The sequence below is a fragment of the Tenebrio molitor genome, chromosome 7 (genome assembly GCF_963966145.1).
Source record: "Tenebrio molitor chromosome 7, icTenMoli1.1, whole genome shotgun sequence".
NCBI classification, from domain to species: domain Eukaryota; kingdom Metazoa; phylum Arthropoda; class Insecta; order Coleoptera; family Tenebrionidae; genus Tenebrio; species Tenebrio molitor.
In genome coordinates, this window is record NC_091052.1 from 18,411,790 (window position 1) to 18,415,949 (window position 4,160).

The window sequence follows — 4,160 nt, forward strand, 5'->3', positions numbered from 1 at the left end:
TTAATAATTTTTCAGTACTGCAATCAATGAGTAAGACTTTCTTAAGATCTGAAAATTAGAAATGTAGACTACTGAAATTCAATATAATATAATGTAGTTTACCGTAACAAATGTTATCAATGATAAATCTACGATTTTTCCTGCAGCTACAGTCATTGGTTTTTTTGAACGTTCCATTAATGTTATCAGAGCTTTTTTAGATTTTACATCGTAAGTGTACCATTTGCTCATGTAAATGGCATTTGTAAGAGTATCACTCGGAAAATAAAAGTGGGGGTTATCTTGATGTTAAACATGGGTAAATGATAAAAATACTTCTTCGGAAAGTCTTGATCCGTAATAGCAATAAAAGTAAATTTCGGCAAGAATAACACTGAAATATGATACTAATTGCAGAAAGTAATAACCAAATGATTCGATCTAAAATACAATACATCACTCTTGTTATTAAATGGTTGGTGGGTGTCAAATATCTTACTTTACTCAGTTGTAGGCAGCAAAAACAAAGAACAAAAACACTTCCAGCAATTTGACTCAAGACGGATGATGAAAAACATTTTTCAAATTCTTTCACAAAACTAAAATATATTTTACTGATGAGTACGATTACGATTTAAAGCAAAATTTTATACTCCAAGATGGCATCGTGGTGATTTATACATTGCTTAATTGCGTTGTAAATAAATTTGGACCTCAGCTGTTGACGCTCGGATTGATCCTTGACCCCGCGTTTGCAGATTTCTTCATGTGCGTATTCTCCCAGATGTTGTAAATTGTCCTTTAAGATTTTAATTTGACTAGTGGCATGGTACGCTAAACCCGCAATTAAAGGGTCTATCACTCCAGTAGTTAGTGACAGAAAACACACTCCTGAATAATTGCATGAAAATAAATCATTTCAAATCTACACATGCATGTTACCTGTCGTCAAATAAATATAAATGCAGCAATAAACTGTTACTTCTGAAGTAGGATTAAATGGTAACCATACATCAACCGGCAAATTGCGACCTTCCCAGAACAAGGGTTTAGCTACCCAACTGGCAACTCCTCCACCCACACAGAACAAAAAAATCCGGGTATTTCTTCGACAGATCTGAATGCATTCATTTAAGATGTGTTCGTGCCTGGCTTTAACTACGTTAAATGAGGATGATTCGAAGAATACAATACATTTCTTGATACGATGTCCATTACTAATAAAAGGTAAGAATTTCGTTGTGAAGCATGTCGCTTGGGCCAGAAATCCTGCGTTGTAATTTACACGTTTCCAATCCAAGTGTTCTTCAAGCAACAAATATAAGATTCCCAAAACTGGAACGGGGAATACAAACACCAGTTGCATGAAATATGCTTTGATTTTATACAACGGTGTGTAATTTTCAGGCGGATAAAGGTGAAAAGCTTTCATCACTTTTAAATTTATTCTGAAACTTTGTTCAATTATACTCGGCATCATCACACTGAATACGACTGCGTTTGTTAAAAGGTTAACTTTCGTTTATATAGGTGCTCTTCAATTTTTTTTCACTTTAAGAAGCAATTCCTTTTAATTAATGGGGTTAAATTAATTTTACATCAAAGAGTGAAAAGGAAACGGGTGCTTTAATTTAATAGTCTTTGAAAAATCAGCCCTTGAATCATTAATAAAAAATTTACGAAGTTTCCTATCGTCGTATCCGTTATTTAGTAAGACGATATAATGGGCTTTGTATTTAAATAGTAAATGCTTTTACCACAAATATTGCATCCTTGCATGTTTGTATCATATAAAAGTTTTACTAATAAAATATTTTATTTTTAGTTGTAAAAAATGTGTGTGGTTTGTTATAAATCGAGCCTAATATCTGGGTTATTTTCCAAAGGATTTTTGTGAAATTTAAAATGCAGATATTTTATACGATGAAGAGTAACATCACATTAATGCAATAACCCAAGTCTTAAAAACGTAATGTTTACATGCCTTTTTATAATGTTGAATCACTTAAGATTTATATCAAACAATTAATCGTCAATAAAAAATGCTGTAAGGAGAAACTCGTCTGGTTTGCAAGAAAAAATTAAAAAAACTGTGTTAAACATGGGCTGCAGATGCAAAAACGTAGACGCGTATGAAACAAACGCGCACTATCGCCGAATCTTGGTCACCCCTCTTCGCACAAACGCAGGTGACATATTTGACGTTTTTATTTTCTAAGCCTACAAACATTTACAAAGTTGAAGACAATATTTGGACGTAATTTATTATACTAGATGCTTTAATTCTTCCATAAAGGACTAAAACACGATCGAAATATTTTAGCAAGTTAATTTAGTTTACGTACGCTTCCTGTGTCTTCAAATAAATTGACGATTCTCTGGACCTTAAATTTTGTAAAACCTACATTTGGATAGTGTTCCACGAAAAAACGAACTGTGTCATCGAAGTTCTTACGACACTCTCCATAGGCAAAAATTGTTTCCTTTTTCAACAATTTTCATCAATTGTTTCAAAAGGTAACTGCTCAAATACCATCAAAATTTAGATTAAACTGTTAACAACAAAATCTAATCTTTTCGTTGAATGAGACGAGTCAATTGTTTGTGTAGACACCTATTTTTTAATGTTTAACAATCTAATAATAATTGCGTTTAATTTACAATAAAGGAAACATGTGTTAAAATTTCATTTTTTAACTTGAGGTAATTTTATTATTACTAATTGAACCTTCACCGTCTAAAATATCTGTATTTTAAATTTCATAATGAGACACCCTGTATAACATCCCAGATGTAGACAAATTTACAAATAAACGAAAAAACTGGTCATTTATCGACAGAAACAGGTGATTCACGAGTAATAATGAACCCAACGAAATTTGTGATGCAGCCAACATTACATTTGCACCGAAAAATAATAAAAACATTCTATACCTATTAGATTTGAAGATATACGGGCTCAAAAGGTGCAGCTTTGATCTTATTTATTTTAAATATTAAGAAAAATTTTGACTATTTGTCTTTTACTAGCCAGTAGCATAATAATTCTGAACGATTGTAATCAGGTTTGCAATAATTTCTTCATTATTTCCAGCATTTCCAAGTAGTAATTTTATGTCCGTTTTACCTCAAATAGCGTACGGCAACATGGCTTTGATTTTTCTGTCTCATTTCCATGGATACAACAAAAATGAAATATTTGCATATTGGGATGCATAGAATTTTTTTAGATGTTGCCACATTTAGTGTAACGCAGAGGTCCATATCTTCTACAAAAGAAAAGGTTTATTTTTTTAAAGATTTTTACCTGATATTTTAATGACATCTTAACAACGTACTGATAAGTTGTTCCGCGAATTTTGGGGCACGCAGTAGAGCCATAACGCCATAACACCCGAAATTTTGCGGCGAGTGCAGCGATCCTTTTTACATAGAGATGGAATGTCTTCCTTGAGCACCATTTTCATTCATTTTTTCCATTTTTGCTGTTCTATAGTTAAAACAAAAGTTTCCTGTTTCTAAAGTTTTTGTTTAGCATTGATTTCTTCCAATATTTTTCTTAAAACCTTACATAGAGAACAAAATGTCATTTTGACTTTTAAATGAAACTAAAGTCTGTCTCAATTCTAAATTTCCACCAACACTGCATTCTACGTTGGAAATACAACCGGCAACACTGTTTGGTGAAAAATGCGTCAGATTGTATTTGTTAGGTTATCTGTCAATTTCCGTTTTTACAACTCAAAATTTTAGAATAAAGGAAAAGAACGAAAACTTTTTCTAAAATGCAGCAAGTAAGTAGGTAGAAAATCAAATTCTAAAAGCAAAATAAACTTATGAACTAATTTTAATGTTTTCGAATCATGTTTATAAAATAATTATATTGCCAACTTTGGTTATAAGAATCCCCAATTTAGAAATATTTTTATTTTGCCAACATAATTCTACAGGTGGTGGAAATTTAGAATTGAGACAAACTATAGATACGTTGACTTCTTATTTGTAAAACGTCATTGAACTTTGTCATACACTTTTTTCATGTTAATGACGTAATAATATTCGAAGAATGAAGAAAACTTATCGCATATAATTATACGCCGAATAACAATTTATTATTAAAAAGCCCGAAATCTACTGTCTTCAACCGATACATAAAATGCAACGATCAGTTCGTGAATGAA

The 4,160-nt window shown here is 31.7% G+C and overlaps 1 pseudogene; it reads right to left on the reverse strand.

Annotated features, from left to right (window-relative positions):
- On the reverse strand, nt 1–1,456 carry LOC138136003 (odorant receptor Or1-like; annotated as a pseudogene).
- Between the last annotated feature and the right edge of the window lie 2,704 nt (nt 1,457–4,160).